This window comes from Gossypium raimondii, chromosome 5 (assembly GCF_025698545.1).
Source record: "Gossypium raimondii isolate GPD5lz chromosome 5, ASM2569854v1, whole genome shotgun sequence".
NCBI classification, from domain to species: Eukaryota; Viridiplantae; Streptophyta; class Magnoliopsida; order Malvales; family Malvaceae; genus Gossypium; species Gossypium raimondii.
This window is the reverse complement of record NC_068569.1, coordinates 41,552,703-41,571,883: the sequence shown is the minus strand read 5'-3', so window position 1 is coordinate 41,571,883 and position 19,181 is coordinate 41,552,703.

Genomic DNA, 19,181 nt, shown 5'->3' with positions numbered 1-19,181 from the left:
TGGCTATATAAAGCCATTACGAAATTTTTGTAAAGGGGGGATCTTCTTTTTTTACACGCATATTGTATCAAAAAACACATTAGAATATCGGAAAGAAGAACAACAGAGGTTGATTTTTTCGATCTATTTACTCGTCGTTTTTTATTTTTTTATTTTATTTTTATTCTGTTTTATGAATCTGTTAAATAAAAAGAAGATGAAAAAGAAAAAGAAAGACATTTAGGAGTGAAAACGTACCTGATAACCGAGTTCTAGCTCTCTCCACAGTCATCGGAGTTGAGGCAAGGAATCGGGGCCTCCAAACAACCCGAATATTCGAGCGGCGCTCAGAGGGGAGGAGAATAGTCCTTTTTTTAGGGTTTGATGTATGAAAGGATGTTGCTGTTTTTAGATTTTTTCTTTAATCTATGTGCAGAGGAAGAAACATCGTCGTTTGATACCAATCTGATGGTTTCAAAACGGCATCGTTTCAAGACTTATGGCCATACCCGATGACCTGACCCGAGCGTGGCCAGACCTGCGCCTTTTGGTCTTGGAGGGGACATTTGCACCATCGGCCCTTCTGATTTGTTTAGGGTTTTCAATCCGATCTTTTTTTAATTTTCTAAACCGGTCCTGAATGTTTGATGTGGTTTCACTTTGACCAGCACAAAAATGCCACGTTTTGAGGGAAGGGAGTATTTCCCATCTGCCCCCCATATTAGTCGCGCGTTACACTCTGGCCCTCTGTTTCGTTTTATTTTTATTTTTTTCATGTAATTTAGTCTTGATTTCAATGTAGTCCTTTTAATTGATTTTTTTATAATTTATCAATCCCTTTAATATTTTTATGCTAATATTATTTTTACTTTTATATTATACTATTATTTTATTTAAACTTTACTTATTAATCTATTTGATTACTTAATATCCCATTATTTAGATTAAATACGGCTATTTCATATTATTCTTATTTTTTAGCATAAACACATTAGTTAATTTGAAAATTTGTTTCTTCCTCTGTTTATCTTTAATTGGTTTTATTTTTTTAAATTTCTCATATATATTACTTTAAACTTTTACATGATTATTTCAATTTTCTTTGTAAATTATTATGTTAAGTTGCTTTGTGCATTATTTTATTTTTTATATTAATTATTTTAAAAATTATCCTATACTACCGGTTTTAAGTCAATTTATATTAGTCATTTAAAACTCATTGTCATGTACTATTTATCTACTTATTGTTCTTGCATTTTTTTAAAACCCTATCTTATTACATTCTTTGTTTATTTCAACCTCTTGTATATATGAATATATATTGTTATTTATGTTAAGATTATCATTTTGTATGTATGATTTGCTCAAATTAATACATATATCGTTTTATGCATTTTGGTTTTCTTTAAAATTTATTTGTATAGTATTAATTTCAATATTATTTGATTTATTCTAAACTTTCATATATGTGTATTTATTTTTCTTTGTATGTATACTTTCATATACATGTGTATATATATCTATATATTATTGATTTTAAATTCATTAGTTTTAAATATGATATTTATGTAACTATTGCCCTTATAAACATGGTATTTTGCTTATTAATTGTTTATTGTTCATTGGTGTACATTTCACTTTACGAATTATCAATACGCATTGTACATTATTATTCTATTGCATTTTATTCGCTTAAAAGGTTATGTTTCATATCATTTAAACATCAAAACCAATTTATCCAAAAATATTCAAAACACTCGAAGTTTGGAGTCCTCAAGAGAATTGAGCCCTAACGTATTGGGTTCCAATTTTCCTCGTCGAATCTAAATAATCAAATTTTCTTTGACATACAAATTTCAAATAAAAATCCATTCCCGGGAATTCGACACGTTGTGTCCTAACCATTGGATACGGCGTGTTGTTTTCTTGAGGCGAGGATTTTTCTAATAAATGAAAAATTAGGAGTTTTGTGAAATCGAGCCCTAACTTATTGGGTTTTGATTTTCTCATTTGACCCGAATAATCAAATATCCTACTTAAATGCATGAGTTTTTAAAGTTAAAAGATAAACTTAATTTTAAAGATTAAAAATGTCGCGCCCTAACTCACTGGGTGTGACTTTTTATTTCCTTGAAATAAGAGTGTTTTATTATTCAATTTATTCAAAGTTAAAAGGATCGTATTTTAAAATCTTTCCAAAATTTGACATTAAGACATTAAACAATCAATTCGGTACCAATTTTGGGCGTCACGAGGGTGCCAACCCTTCCTCGTGCGCAACCGACTCCCGAACCTATTTTCTCAAAATTCGCAGACCTTAAAATTATTTTCAAGGTGATCGATCACACCTTAATAAAAGATCGGTGGCGACTCCCCAATTTTCATTTTTAAGTCGACAACTAATTTTTTTTTGTTTTTCAAAAAAATGGTTTCGACAAGTACTAGTTATGATGTCACGTTGTGTGCTGGAATTTTTAAATTTATCAAATAATATATTTTTATAATTTTTTAAAAATATATATGATCTAATTAAATGAAATTTTTCTAATTTATAATAAAATCTATTAATTTTTAAAAATAATTATGAAAATAAAATAATATATTAAAAGTAATGAAAGTAAAAAGTGAAAAACTTACTTTAATATCTAATTGTTTTCGACATAATATTTCACAACACAATCGTAAACAACATTCACAATTATGTAAAGATTATCAAAATAAAATAATAATAAAACTATCAATTATCAAATCATAATAACTAGACATCTCAAATTATAATGAAAATCATACATTTTTGTGATCGATACAAAACTATTAAATAATCTTGAAATGTGACTATTTTAAGTAATTCTTTAAATTAAATTTTGAGTGAAGCTAGTGCATGTATTTATAGTGCTAAATATTAGTTTTAATTGGTATATTTTTTACACTAATTAGGTGATAATTAATCTATTTATATATATATAATACAAAATATTAATTTTAACTAGTCAATTTTCTTTATCTTAATTTCTCACATAGATATGAGTTACGCTATTTGTCAAGTTGGAATTTGTGTTGAACTGAACCAATTTGATTAGATGCAATTAGTATTTTATAAAAAATAATATTCTATTCAATTATATATTTACGAGCTTTTTGAGTTTTAAAATGATGCGTCGTTGAAAGCACCAAATATAAACTATCCCTAAGAAATAACGAAAAGAATAGAATAAGGGAAGTAGGGTCAAATCTTCAGGGACTGGATCGCTACAGCTTCTTGTCCCTCGAAATCCTAGGCCTAGTTGTGCCCAAGAAAAACGTCTGACCTGGAAAAAAAAAAGGAATTAAGAATATGGACAAGATGAGATTAAATAAATTAAAATCGCAATTGTAAAAAGAAACATAGTTGAGAAAATGAGTTTTTTGATTTGAGGGATTCCAGCCTCCGATGATCTCGATTCTACCTTGGTTCAATCATAGATTTTTAAATAGTTCTTCTCATGACCGAATAAAGCCAGTTTTAGTGGAATAGGACACCTACGACCACCAGCTCCACTTTTGGTTATAGCCTTGCGATCTAGAGGAACTGGACTCTAGCCAAAAGTCACTTTTGTGGGACCGTCTTACACTAGATCATCATTTCTCAATGGCGAATGCCACGCGATTTCATCTCTTGGGCTCGACAACCTTTGACGCAATAAGTTAGTGAACCGGCAGTGCAACCTTCTCAAAACATACAAAGTGGCCATCTTTGTACAAGATAAAAAGATTACTTTTGGAAGGACATGGACGGAAGTGTCAGTCCAGTAAGGCAGAGAAATGATGAATACTCGTTGAGAAGGGTTAAGTGCAGGTTCTAAGCCTCTTGAACTCTTTTTGAGGAATCTTGATAACCTTTGGTTAGATGAGTTTAGTTACTCGAAATAGGAAAAGAAACAAAATGCTAAGAGCTTTAGGAAATTTCAGCTATGGGAAGGGCGTCTTTTTTACAGAAGTGATGAGTGAGTATTCATGTCACTCCATCCCCTATTTATGGTACATGAAAAACCTTAGTTGGTTCCTATTTAAACTCTAGATGATAATGTTTAAGAGATATAATTAAAATTAAATCTAAACAATATCATAATAATCCTAACAATAATCCTAAAAATATAATTCAAATCTAAACAAAGTTTTATGTCTATAAATCATTTCTTTGAAATTTTGCCCGAAGTCTTCCACACTTTGTATTTTTGGCACTACTTCTTCCCTATTTTGCATGTTGACCCGTTTTGTCTTTAAATTCACACTTTTTGCCCCCAAATTTTCTACAAGATAAAAAAAAAACCATAAACAACACAAATTAGTAGGATCGTACACAAAATATATATATAATTAACTCATAAAATATGTCATTTTAGAGTATCATTGTAACATATAAATTTAGAATAAATAAATTTATACATTATTGATTATATTACCAATATATTGATATTATCTTTATATATATAATGTTAATCTCACACATTTAATTTTTATTAATTATAAAAAATGATTTTAACTTTATTAATAATTATAATATTTAAAATAAAATCATATTTATATATAAAAGTAATATTTATTTAATTAAAAACTTGATTTTTATTATTTTAATTTATCCAATATTCAATGGTTTTATATATTTATAATTTTATTAATTAATAATATATTATGTTTTTAAGTAGAAAATTTAAAATATAAGACCAAATTAATTAATTTCATGTTAATACACTATCATATTAACTAATATTTAATTGTATTAATTTTATTATTATCACATAATAATACAAATAAATAATTATTTTACTGAAAATTTAGTAATATAATTAACAATAAAGGATATTCTCGTAAGATTAAAAGTTTTTTCAAAACTTGTGGTTTTAAATATATTATAAATGCAAACATATCTAGAGTCTCACATAAGGTACTATCGAATAGCAAGAGATCTAAGAAAACGTTGAGCTTGTTTGTCAATTGCATATTAAGTTGCAATTGGATGAACAACGAAAGAGTAAAATAGAGATGGATATAGAAATTGGTTACATAGTTTAGAAGACTTTTCTACGTTTGAGGACCTTTTTTAGAGAGTAATTCACTATCAATGTTTGATATAAGATGTGATTTAAATTTAATTCAGTCACAAAGTTGCAACCTCACTTTCTATATATCAATTGAATCACTCTCCCCACTAAGACTTTTCCCTTAAAAATTTAGCTCCAAAGTGAGCATAAAATCAATTTGCATACAAAGTATTTGCATTAAGAATAAATTCCTAACGATGAACAAATAACTACTCTCTCTTAATCATACATATAAAATAAACAAGCCTTTTTCAAACATGTTTTTCCAGTGTAATCATTAATCCCTTTCAAATGTGCTTGAATTAATCTTCAATAAAGAATCAAATATAAAGATATCTTATAGTAGTCTTGTTTCGAAACTGGATCTTTTTATTTATGAAAATATGATAAAATCAAAGGTTTTCAAAGCGTTCCTTGCTTAACATATATTCAACATCATCTAATCTATTAAATTGTTATTTAAAATCTTCAAAGTGTTGTAATAATTATACCAAGATCTTTTGGTCAAACTATTGCCAACAAAAATGACAAGTTGCTCAATGACTTAGTTGTAAAGAGAGTTGTAACTAGCATTGCATTTGACACATGCAACTGGCACTGACATTTTCTTCAATTGGCATTTTGACCGACAACCCCATAAAAATCTCAAGCATAAAGATCAATATTCAAAACAATGATCCCATTAATCCAATCCACCAACTATGAAATCAATCATTAATATGATTAATGCAATAAGGAACTTAACATTAACAAAAAAGCATATTAACATAACAATCAGTAACTTAAGTACATATCCACCAAGAAACCATACACCAAAAAAATCAAATTACATTGGCAAAAAAAAGTCCATTCCTAACATAAACAACCATCAACATCATTCTTCCATAGCACAACAACCTCTTTGACTTCATTTCTCCCTTTTTTTTGGTCGAAAATCCAAAGGCTATTTAGGAGTTAAAAGTAAGAAGATCAACTTTATAGCATAATGCTAGACTCTTATACTTGTAAAGGGATTTTATTTGACCCTTCAAGTAATGAAGCTTATATTACCCCTCACTTGTCCCGATGTTTGGTACGGATGAGAGATACTATTAAAATATGCACAAACCATAAATCAAGGAAATATACTTTACTTTTATTTTTTTTATCATTCCTATTGTAAAACATTACTATAAAATCAATGAACCAAATTTAAGGAAGTTTAGAGGCTTTATGTAAAACCCATCATTCATCCTGACTACCGGTACAAATGTGAGATATCTCCGGAACACTTTCATGAAAAAATCTTGTATTTTTTAAGAAATTAAATATTAAACCAATTTTATAAATTCATAGAAAATGGATAAAATCAATTTTAGAATTTTTAAATATTGTTAAAATCATCTTGAATCAATTTAGGTGTCTGAAGGTGTTTGAGGCAAACTACAAAGCTTGGAGGGAACGATTTCAACAAAATAATGTAATAGCACTATCAAGGGTCTGTGTATCAGTACTTATGGCCTAGGTACTGGTACTTAGCCCCTGTACTATTTAGTATGGCATTCTACTAAGCTTGAGTGCGATACCCTTGGCAGCAGTACTAGACTCTGGGCATTTGGGATGGATTTTTTGCCTTACTTTAAGTTGAAAACTAATACCTACACCATGGGTATCAAACTGTAACATCCAAAAAAAAATTATTAGACACATGACATTATCTGATAAAGGGTATAGCGAATTACGAAGAAAATTGGAAAATTGTCAAATAAAGGAATTCTCATGAAAATAAAGTGATTTTGGATGTGAGAATTAATGAAACAACTTTAAAAGTGGAAATGTGATAAAAAGGGCCAAATCATAAATTTTGAAAAGTTCAAAGACTAAAGCGAAAATTTAATAAAAATAGAAAAGAATGAGTTATTACTGATAAATTGGCATATGTATAGAGGCCAAAAGAGGTATTAAGCCCATTATAGTTTTTATTAAAACAAGAGGGTGGGAAGCTTTTTCAGCTATTCCTACAATGGTTGTGAGCAAGTTTATGCCAAGGGTATCACTATAAAATTCAACCCTCTTGAACCCTAACCCTAAACTTTGAATTATCAAATTTGAGAATCTAGAATAAAATTCAAACATCAAATTCCAAATATTTTAGAAAAATACTTCTGGCAAGAAGCATTTTTTAAAAACTATTCAGACTTTTCAGGAAAACTCTTCTTGTTAGAAGTGTTTTTTAGACTTGTCATGTCCAATCTTTTCCAAAATTTTGAAGTTATGTTTCATATTCGGGGGTAGTATTTCCTATAAAATGGATACATTTTGTGTAGAGGTTCCACATTGAAATTTCAAGCAGGTTGTTTACATAAGGAGATCTGCATAAAGAGAAGATTCTTTATGTTCAAATTTGAAATTTCAAAAATTGGCCTAACGAAGTAAATTAGTTCAAGTAAGTGTCGTTGCTTGAATTTGGATAATGTGTACTCATTTTTCTATATAATTTTTGGTCTTAAACATGTGAAACAAGTTATTTGGTTGAAGATGAGTAGACAAATTAGAGCTATTATTTATTACGACGATCAAATTTATGACATTAAAATTGGGTCTATTTTTGTATCAGCCAAATTTACAAAATTAACTTTCAACCCAATCATAAAATTACACGAGCTTTGGTCAAGAATTGGAAAGAAAAGTGTTAACTTCAAGCCAAGAAGAATTTCAAGCTTGAAATATAGATAGCTAACGTCATTTAACCTCGTTAGATGTGAAATATTTGAGCTTAAAGGCAACATAGAGGTCGAGGCGATGCGAAAGTGGAAATGTTATACTAAAGTTATATTGCCACTTTGTTGATGTTGAGGAAGGTGCTCTGAGTTCAAGAACAGTTCTAGTTAATGCCCATCGAGAAGAAGAAGTAGAAAGTCCAACCACACGGTTGTGAGGTGGGTTCACAACATTATTACAAAGCTCCTACGAAGAAATGTCAAAATCATCAATGGGAAGGCATTCGTCAGTTTGAGCTCTCAATTTCAACTTTGGCGTACAGTCGAACCAATAGTAGAGGTTAGTTTATAACTCAAACTTCGACACCTCAGCATGAAATTCTATGAATGCTTTTGATTGCAACTTTCGAACGCCAATGTTCTATGCTGGAAACACTTGTATGGGTATTGCATCAAGTTACATTGATGGGCAATTCGCAAGTGATTTTGGAGACTTTTGGGGACAAATGCATGACTTAAATCTATCAAAATTTACATTTCTACACTTGTGACTCGAAACACAACTAACATGTCTCAAGACACCAAGAACATTTTTGACCATTTAGCACGTCTCTGGATAGAGGTATCGAGACAAGTGTAACAGCCCATTTTTAGTAAAATTGGAATAGTGGTTTTGGGACCACAAATCTGATGTCAAAATAATTATTTTACTAACATTTTAGTGTTTACAACATGTTAGTAGTGTCGTATAAGAATTTCGTTAAGAAATTCCATCGTTTGCATGCTCAAGTTGATAAAAAGGACTAAATTGCATACGCTGAAAAATTTCAGTTCTATAAGTAAAATGTGTCAAATTGCTATGAAAGTGGAATATGAGTGGCCTTAAATTAGACCATTAATAAAATTAGTGGACAAATACAAACATCATTAATGTGATTAATAAAGGTTATATAAGTAATTTATTAAATAAAACCAAAACCAAATTTTTGTCCATCTTCTTCCCCTAGCCGACTTTATAAGGAGAAAATACCACCATTTTTTAGTTTCAACATTCGACCATCTCTCTCTAGTGCATGTAAGTGAATTTTTTTCTATTTTTAATAATTTCTATGTTTTTGGAGTCGTTGTAGATTAATCTAGCTGGCCCTGGGACTAATTTGCAAAATTGTTAAAAGTATAGGGTTTTACCATGAATGTGTATGTATTTTTTGTGATGTTTAATGAAAGAAAAATGAATGGTTTTTGTTAGGTACACAACTTTTGTTAAGAAATTTTTGATGAAATTATCATCTAGGGATTAAATTGAAAAATAGAAAAGTATTCATGGTTAAATTGTGAAATAAATGAAATGTAGGGCTTTCTAGGGACCTATATGAAATTTATATATGGAAGGGTTAATGGAAAATTTCATGAATTTCCATTTTATGAGCTAGGGCTAAATTGAAATAAAATCAAATTTATAAGGGCAAAATGTAATTTTGCTAAAATATGATTTTGGATTGAATTGAATAGAATGAAGTTTGAATGAATTAAATTTGATTATTTAGATCAAGAAAAGCATTGTATGGATTTAGATTGGGGAAAGGAAAAAGTGTCGGATTAGTTGATCGAATTTCTTCATTTGTGATCGAGGTAATTTGTACATCGTATTAAAGTTTTAATATGCTTAAATTAAATGATATTATGTTGTATTATGATATTATGTTGTATTATGATATTACGACTCTATGGAAATATCCAATGAAGTTTCAACAACTTTTACATCCCGTTTGAACCTTAGGGATATATAGGATACGATGACATGTCATTAGGGGTTACCGTGTTTCGAGTGCTGGTCCTGAAAGTCCTACCAGTGGCTGAGTTTTCGGCATGTGTTGCAGTTACTTGACAGCTTGTGTGAGCAGCACCATGTAGCTACGTTCTGACCGACAACTTGTGTGAGCAGACCCACTTATGGCTCGGGAGAGAGCATTTATATGAGAAAAGAGAAAGTGATGGTTTCAACCATATGTTAGCACACAATGTGTGAGATTTTGCATATCCAATATTATTCTAGTGGTTGAACCTGTACACAAAAGGGAAAAAACGATAGATGTTTCGATTAGTAATGCCATGAAAGCATGAAAAGGTATGGGATGTAGGTGATTAAAGTTTACTAGCTATGTTCATAATAATATAAATGCTTGAAAGTTAAGTACGTGAAAACTTATTATTGTGTGATGAATTTTGCTAAGTTATGTGTTAATCACTAATGTGAGTTGTTGCTGGTGCTTAGGCTTGTGCCAAGCTATGTTGGGTTAGTTCATTAATTGCTTTTAAGCTTATATATTGAAACGGTAAACATTGTTTATGATTTACGAACTTGCTAAGCATTAAATGCTTACTTTATGTTATTTTTGTGATGCTTTTAGATAATCAGAAGCTCGTTCAGGTTGGAAGCTTGTCGGTGATCCATCACACCATCCATCAGCTATATCGGTAGTTTTTGATGATTTTGAGTCATGATTATAATGGCATGTATAGGTGTCCTTGTTTGATGAAATTAGCCATTATGTGTGGCTTGTAAATATGCTATTTTGGTTGATGAAATAGTTATATGATATCATGTATATATATATGGTACTTTAAATGGTTGTTATTTTGGCATCTAGGTACCAAAATGATGGTAATGAAATGGTGATTATAATGGTATGCTATGAAATGTTAGTTGATATGGAATGAGATAGTACATAAGGTTGTTAATGACTAGTTTTGGTAGCCTTGAATGTGTTTGGCATTTGGTAAATTTATTATGGTAGATGGTAGATGGTAGATGTGGAAATGGTCATAATGGTATTTGTTGTGCATGAGAATGGTATGTGAACATTATGGTAATGTAGTATTTAAGTTGTTCAATTGGTTAGTTGAATTGTGGATGAATTTAGTAAGTGTTATACATGTTTAAATGTTGTAATTGAGGTGCCTTTGGGCATATTGGTTGAATGCTTATGTGCCTTATTGGGATTGCTTGATTGTGCATGTTTTTAGTGCAATTTGAAGACTTGTTTATATGTAGAAATTTGATTGTAGGTATGTACTTGATTGGGTGAGAAAAATGACTCAAAAATTGCCTATTTTTTCTCCACACAGGCAGAGACACGGTTGTGTGTGACACACAGCCAGGCACATGGGCGTGTGAGGCCAATTCAAAGGATACACGGCCTAGCACACAGGCGTGTGGCTTGGCTGTGTAACCTAAGTCAGTGAGTTACACGGGCATGGACACGGGCTGAGACACGACCCCTACTTCGAATGTCCACATGGCCATGTGACCCTTATAGTTTAAAAATTTGTATGTTTTTTTGAAAAATTCTATATGTTTCTGATTTAGTCCTAATTCGTTTTGAATGCGTTTTTAGGGCCTTGAGGGCTTATAAAAGGGACTATATGCATGATTTTGAATAACATTACTATGTTTTATGTTATGTTTTGTATAAGGTGAATAAATGCTCGTTGTATGATATTATCTTTAGTAATACTCCGTAGCCATAATCCGGCGACAGATATGGATGTGACAACAAGACTAGCTTTTCTTGAGACACTAAGCATTTTGTCTAGAGACATTGTGCCTTTGTCACGAGACATACGAACATCAAACCTAACTAGGAAAAATAAGTTTAGGATTTCGAGAAATGTGGCCTTGTCTCAAGACATAATGGCCATTGTCTCAAGAAAATAAAAAAAAATTGTCTTGAGACATCTTGTCCTGCCTTGAAATGTTGGTTAAAATTTCTGGGATTAAATCTATAACTTTTGAATTATTTTAATTTTCTATTTGGGATTCCATTGGGCTTGGTCTATCAATTGTCAAAAATTTAATCGACAAGTATTGATACCCTTCCCATGAGTATCAATACCTTTGTAATTTTATCATAGGAATATAAACATATTTTTGACTTGGTCGGCCCCCTTTCTGCTTTTTCATTTGGTTTTGCTGTCGTCCTACCCTGGTTTTTTTCTTTCTCCTCTTTTCCTCCCTCGTTGTGCCATCCCCTACCTTTCCTCCATTCTTCCTTTTCCCTTCTCTCTTTTCTTTTCTTTCTTCCTTATAGTCGTTGCCCCTCATCCACTATACCCTTTGCCGTCATTTCTTTTCTCTTGCAGATTCACCTCATATTCATTCGAATTTTGGTGGAACGTAAGATTTTCGGTGATTAATTTTGTTCCCTGTTGTTGTAAGTTGTGAAACTTAATCCCTTTATATTTGTTATACTTTGATTTTGAATCAACAACCGAGTGGTGGTTCACCCTTTACTAATTTGTTAAATTGATTTCCATTAGATCTCATTGTATTCTTAAGTACAAATTGCTAACGTGTATGGTTTTAGTGTGTTTTTCGTTCAAAGGATCGGATCTGGACGTGAACAAATCTGATCGGAGTTGAGGAGATGTCACATGACGTAGGAAGTAGAGGTGTGTGTCTTACCATGATTATGTCTTCTGTGTGTCTGTAGGCTTTGGTCAATATGTAGTATAAAATTGCATGTTTATTTGCTATCAATTTCTCATGTATATTAGATAAACTTGATCTATGAATCTAGTTGTGATGAGAATGATCAGATTCGAAAGGGTTGCTTCTGCAGGTAGGTTCACGAAAAATTGTAAGTGTGATTACCGTGTTGCCATTTGTTGATACGTTGGTGTTGGATATGTGTATGATTGATTTGGTGTTATATCTGTATGTTTTACCGATGCATACTTATTGTTTCTATTTTATAAACAAACTATTACTATTTGGATGAAAATAACATGTTAATATTGTTACTATTGTTACTATTACTATTTTGTAACAACATCAGCATGCCAAACTGTTGCATAAGGACTAGGTTTTTGAAGGAGGAAGTGCAGACCTTTAATGTTGGATCGAATTCTGATCAAATTACTGTTTTATTGGTGGTATAACTGTAACCTATTATTATACTGGCGATTCATCCACATATCTACTAGCAGTTCGCACGCAAATTATTGTTTGGTGTGTAGGGCTGGACAAGTTCTAGGGAACTCTTACTGCGGAGTGTAGCGAATGGATGTGTAGGAAAAACTTGCATTGTTATTCATGCATATCGTATGTTGTTGATAATTACTGTGAAATTGAGAAACTGGTATGCACTATTTACTGTAAGGTTGTATGCTATATTTATTGTTTATATGCATATCTATTTTTGTGTTAAGACCACACCGAGTTTCATGGCTCACTCTTTTAGTATTTCCCAACTTTCTAGATAAATCGTGAGGTTAGGACTCTGACTTGATATCCAGAGCATCGTTGATGGTTTTTCTTTAAAAAGGTATTTCCAAATTGTTTTATGAGTTCTTTTGGGTTTTATTTTGTTTTACAGACTGTGGCATGGACTCTTACATTTTAAGTCTGGGAATTTTTGCATTATTCATTTGACACTAATTCTGGTTATAAATTAAAGATCGTTAAGCTACTTTAAAGTAATTATAAATGAGATTTTCCTATTAACTTTTGGACTAAAATAAATCAGTGTTTTTCCTTAAATGAGTCAAACGGGTACAAGTTTTTTTTAAATAATTCGAAACCGTTTTTAAAAAGTAATTTTTACCATTCCTGGCAAAAAGTATCGATGTTGCTTTTAAATCAGTGTTTTTAAATCAGTGTTGCTTCATACAAATTTCTTCTTATAAATGTCCAAAATCAAAATTGTTTTAACATCCAAAGTTTGTATAAAACCTTGTGCAACCAATCTAGTTGTCATGCCCCAAAATATGGGTTAAAATTTTCGAGTTAAATTTGTAACTGTTGAATTAGTTTTAAATTTCTATCTGAATGTGTAACTGGGCTTCTATTTGGGCGTGAACTGTATAAGTGCTAAAAATTATATCGATACTTACGCGAGTATCGATACTTTTCTAATAAGTATCAATACCTTCTTATTTTCTAGTGTAGAAAACCTTAGTTTGTCAAAACCTTAAGTATTTGTACACATTTTTCCTAAGGTTGGCCCATCTTTTCTTTTCCCTTATTTTTTTGTTGTCGCCCAAACCCTAAAATTCTTTGTTTCTCTCATTTTTTTCACTAGATGCCTCCTCTTTCTCTATTTTCTTCCCCTTTTGTGTTGTTCCCTTCTCTGTAACACCTTCTAACCCGTATTCATCTCTAAAATAGGGTTACGGAGTATTACTAGAGTTTACGATTCAAAATAATCAAATATTTTAAACATTTAACATCACATAATAAATGATAGCAAAAAAAAACTAATACATACATATTGTCCCTTATTCGAGCCCTCGAGGCCATAAAAACACGTTAGAAACAAGTCGGGACTAAATCAGAAACATATAGATTTTTTCGAAAAAAGATGAAAATTTTCAAACTGCAGGGGTCACGGCCAGGCTGTGTGACTCACACGGCTGAGACACACGCTTGTGTCTCAGGCCGTGTGGACATTCGAAGTACGAACACATGGCCGTGTTCCAGCCCGTGTAACTCATTGACTTGGGTCACACAGCCAAGCCACAAGCCCGTGTGCCAGGCTGTGTACCCTTTGAAATGGCCTCAAATGTTCGTGTGTCAGGCCGTGTGCTAGGCCGTGTAATAGCCTGACTTGCCACCCTTTGAAAGCTACAAGGGACACACGGATGTGTTGCCTGGCTGTGTGCCACACACGGCTGAGACACAGGCCCGTGTCTTTGGCCGTGTGGACAAAAAATAGGCCATTTCCAAGCCATTTTTCTTACCCAAACATGCACATACCTACAACTAGTTTTCCACCTATAATCAGACACTCTCAAGTGCACCAAACCATGCCACAACAAGCTATCCAATTAAGGTACTTAAGCATACATCTGATATGCCTAAAAGACACCTCAATTATAACAATTAAACAAGTATAACCATATTCACAATTTGGCCAAATGATCAACTAACTTATAACTAATTTTATACCAAAACTTACCACTCTATTTACGAATTAAATTCACACCAAAAGTACCTAATATGCTATTTTACACCTAGCACCATTAGCCACATATGTCATTTATAACCAATATACCAAATCACCACATTCAAACATATCAAGAGACAATTTATGACAAACATGTTTAACTACCATTTTAACTTCCATCATATAGTTACCATAAACGCTAAAACAATAACCATTATAAGGCCAAATATATACATGCCAACTTAACATCATTTCATCATTCAAAATACCAAATTTACAAGCCAAAACATAATGGCTATAACATCAACCAAAACACCTATACATGCTATTACAACCAAGACTTGAAAACGTCAAAATCTACCGATATAGCCGATGGATAGTGTGACAGTTCTTTGACGACTTTCCAACCCAAACAAGCTTCTGATTAACTACAAAACATAGAGAAATAAACACAAGGTAAGCATGTTATGCTTAGTAAGTTCGTAGTATATAATCTATGCTTATCAACATGTTGCATAATCTTAAATTACATATGTATCAATTCAACATAAGAATAAATGAATCATAAACTTAATTCAAGTGAATTTATACTTCTCATTGCCATGGATATCACATACTTACTACCTTCCATAGTAATAAGGTAAATTGCATCGATAATTCTTACCGAAGCTCATACGAATAAAATCACGATGGTTGTCCCAACCCTATTAATAGCTCGATAGCCGAAGCTATCCCTTTTCATTACTTGATGGTCGTAACCATCCATTTTCATTGTTGATGGTCGTCACCATCCGTTTTCATAATTTGATAGCCGGAGCTATCCCTTTGCACAATTCGATAGCCGAAGATATCCCATTTCATTGTTAGATGATCATCGATATGCCATTTGATTTTTCCATCAAAAAATAATTTAACATTATATAAAATAATAGCATTTAATACATAATTTAAAATGCTATTTAGATGTACGAACTTACCTTGACGATAAACATAGAAATATAGTCGATTAATCCAAATTTTTTCTTTATCTCGATTTAGAGCCGTACGTGGTCTATATCGATCTAAATGAATAAATTCAATCAATTTAATAAATATTCTATTCAATTCAATCCAAATTCACATTTTTCAAAATTACACTTTTGCCTCTAATATTTTGATTTCTTTACAAATTAGTCTTTAGGCTTGTAAAATGAAATTCATGCAATTTCACCCTTACCCAAGCCTAGCTGAATTTCATACAAGCTCATAAAAGCTCAAACATTTCATTATTTCACAAATTATACCATGAATATTTATCATTTTTCAATTTAATCCCTAATTGACAAATTCATCAAAAATCACTTAACCAAAGTTGTTTATCTAACAACAAGGATTTATTTTCTAATGTCAAACTTCACAAACAACATGAATTCACTCATGGAAAAACTTTAATCTTTTAACAGTTTTGCAAATTAATTCCAGGGTTAGCTAGATTAAGCTACAACAACTCCAAAAACATAGAAATCATTAAAAACGAGACAAAAAATCATACCATGCAAGCTTTGGAAGGTTGGCCGAATATGCAAGCTTCTCTAATGGATTTTTCCTATTAAAATTTTGGTGGATGATGCATTAGAGAAGGTGATACCATCTTTTCTTATTTTTGTTTTAATTTATTTAAGAAATTACTAAAGTAACCTTTACCATTTACTTTAAAAATCATTAAAAATATGTCTATAAGAGTCCAATTAATAAAACAATGGTTTATTTACAACATAAACCCTCTAACCATTTAATTTCATAGCTATTAAATCCCTTTAGCTTATAGAACTCAAAATTTACACCTTTTGCAATTTAGTCCTTTGTATCGAATTAAGCATGCAAACGATAAAATTTCTTAACAAAATTTTTATACGGTAATACTAACATGATGTAGATACTAAAATAGTAATAAAATTAATATTTCTACGTCAGATTTGTGGTCCCAAAACCACTTTTCTGATTTCACTGAAAACGAGCAGTTACATTCTCTCTTTTCTTTCTTTTTTTTCTTTCTCCCTCCATTTTGGCCGTCGCACCCAGTTGTCGTCGTTGTATCATCCACCACCATTTGAACCATCAAATCCCTTCCCTTGCTAAATAACCCCATATTCATTCAAATTTTAATGGAGCATAAAACTTTCGGTGGTTGCTTTTGTTTCTTATTGTTGTTCCCTTTTTAATGGCTATATTCCATTTTTAGATTTGCAACCAAATGTTGGTTCAATTGTTATTGATTTGTTCAATTGATTTCCATTAGATCTTACCGTAATCCTTACCGTCGATTCTAATACAAGTGTGTTTTGTGTATGTATGATATATATATAAAGGGCCAAATCTAGTTGAATCCATTTAGATCTGAATGGAAAGAGTCTCACATGGGCATGTAGGTAAAGGTGTGTGTCCTAACTATGTTGTTCTGTGTGCGTAAGTGGGCTTTGGTCATAAATATGGTGTGTTAGAGTATGTTTATCTGTTATTTTCCTTGATGATTACTAAAAAAGTTTGATTTATGCATCCGAATACGCTTAGAAACGTCAAATCTGAAAAGGGGTATCTCCTCTGTTAAATCGCTGATAAACTATTAGTACTGTTTGGATGAAAACCCATAGTGTACCACAAGTATAGATGTACTATGCTATCATTTTTGTGAATTGGTGTTGCTAGGAATGTTTTGTGTTGCTCTAGTGATATTACTTCTCATACCGTTAGTGCATGCTCACTGTTAATACTAAATCTGCAAATTATTATCGCTCGCATGATAATTGCATATTACAATTGTTACTATTACTATTTTCTATCATCATCAGCATGCGATACTGTTGCATGAGATTTGGGTTTTGAAGGAAGAAGTGCATGCATTTAATGTCGGATCGATTTATCAATCAAATTACTATTTTACTAGCAGTTTATCTGTAACTTACTAATATACTGGTGGTTCATCCGCAAAATATTGTTTAGTTTGTAGGGTTGGACGAGTTCTAGAGAACTCTTACTGTGGAGTGTAGCGGATGGTTGGGTGGGAAAATTACATTGTTATTCATGCAAACTGTATATTTCCTAAGATCATTGTGATATTGATAATCTGATATGTATTATATTGCAAACCTGTATGTTATTAATTATTGTTTTTTACACGTACTACTTAAATGTTAAAACCACATTGAGCTTCATAGCTCACTCTTTAGTTTTTCCCAACTCCCAGATAACTCGTGAGGTTAGGGCTCGAACTCGACACTTAGAGCAGTGTCGTAAGATTTTCCTTAGGAATGTACATTTTAAACTATTTCATAAACACTAATTAATTTTGATCTGTGTAATGGATTGTGGCATGGGCTGTTATTTTTTTAGGTTTTAGGGATTTTGCATTATCTAGTTTGTCAGTAAACCTGGAATTGATTAAGAATTTCAAAAATTGTTAAATTATTATTAAATGGTTCAAATATGAATTTTTTACCATTAACTGTGAAACTAAATTTAATGAACAAAATAACTAAAAATAAAATGATGTTTTTATAAAAAAGGTTAAATTAATTCGTGTTTTTTAAACTGAAACGAAACTGTTTTCTAAAAAGCAAATTTTTCAACCCTGAAGAAAAGTATCGATACCCTGGCATCTGGTATCGAATCTTGATCATATAAATTGATTTTCAAAGTAAACAGATTGCCAAATTGGTATCAATACTTATAAAAGTATTAATATCGATTGATCACATTTTATAAACTTCAAAATTGGTAGAATGCCCAAATCATATCGTTACTTATATAAGTAATGATACTTTTTTATTTTGTATCGATACTCTTTGTGCAGATTTGAAACTCAAGAATTTAAACCTATTTCATGCTTTAGTTACTAAATTTTTTCCCTAAATGATCGTTTTAGATAATTTGAACTAAATTAAAAATTGAATAATCCAAATTCTTTATGAAATGGGCTTCCTAACTATTTTCTGCAAACAGAATGTTGTATTAGGCCATTTTGATGGCTAGTGTGACTTCCATAGTTCGACCATAGCGTGTAGGCCAGGTTGGGGAGTTTAGAATTGGTGATATTAGAGCTCAAGGTTTTAAAACTCAGACTGTTGGATTAGTGAGGTTTGGATGCATATTTTTAAAATGGGTCTTGTCCGGTACCATGCTACAAATATTTTTACAATGTTTTAAAATAATTTTGAGACTTTGATGTCGTCCCTAACTAACTATTGTATTCTTTAAAACTGTAGACATACACTAGATTATATACATCTAGGCTTTCATTATAATGACCCGAGGTAGGCAAACCCGAGGTAGGTGATTGCCTATAAACAAGTTATCATTTATAGTAAAAAAACACACCAAAAATATATAAGATTTGAACGACAGTGTCCGCAACTGCACGAGTTAAATTTTAATATAGTATAGTTTATAATGAAACACTTGGAAGTATTCTAAGGATCGTACCTAAGAGAGGATGGAAT